The 652-nt window shown below is 47.4% G+C and overlaps 2 non-coding genes across 2 annotated transcripts; both read right to left on the bottom strand.

Annotated features, from left to right (window-relative positions):
* Positions 1–85: 85 nt before the first annotated feature.
* Positions 86–157, bottom strand: TRNAQ-CUG. The gene has a single exon. It is a non-coding gene; the product is annotated as a tRNA-Gln (tRNA).
* A 407-nt stretch (positions 158–564) lies between these two features.
* Positions 565–636, bottom strand: TRNAQ-UUG. The gene has a single exon. It is a non-coding gene; the product is annotated as a tRNA-Gln (tRNA).
* Positions 637–652: the final 16 nt, after the last annotated feature.

The following is a 652-nucleotide window of genomic DNA, read 5'->3' as shown; positions in this document are numbered from 1 at the left end:
TCAGGTATACAAAAAGAAAGAGGTGCTGACCCTGCGGAGTGGTTCAAAATTTTCAAGATCGCCCGCGAAAATTAACCCCGTACTAAGGTTCCACCGAGATTTGAACTCGGATCGCTGGATTCAGAGTCCAGAGTGCTAACCATTACACCATGGAACCGGCACAGTTAACTTTTCCTCCCGAGTTTTATCCGACACTACCAAAATCCACCATTTCCATTGGTTATTCCCTCATTTTCACTTCTTCCTTCTCCCCAACAGCTTTCCAAATCCAAAGTCAAAGACGGACCGGCGGGCGGGACTGACAGACGGACAAGTAGCGGGCTGAACAGACACAAAGAGTTAGCACTGACGTAGTGCCTTAAGATTTGCAAAGAGCTTTACCTTGAAGTTACCTCATTTGACCCTCACTACAACTTTATACTTCTTTAGCAGACAGAGTAATGGGTCATCTGGGACCAGTTCCGTGGGGAAAGAGACTTTAGGTCCCTTTTCCTTCACTTGAGGCTCACACAACTCCTCAATTCTACTCCGCAGGCTGTATTTTGGGAGAGAGGACCCAAAAAGAGGTCCCACCGAGATTTGAACTCAGATCGCTGGATTCAAAGTCCAGAGTGCTAACCATTACACCATGGGACCCTTCCCGTACGGGAAA

This window comes from Vombatus ursinus, unplaced genomic scaffold (assembly GCF_900497805.2).
Source record: "Vombatus ursinus unplaced genomic scaffold, bare-nosed wombat genome assembly UNPS02014983.1, whole genome shotgun sequence".
NCBI lineage: Eukaryota > Metazoa > Chordata > Mammalia > Diprotodontia > Vombatidae > Vombatus > Vombatus ursinus.
This window is presented reverse-complemented; position numbering and strand designations above follow the sequence as displayed.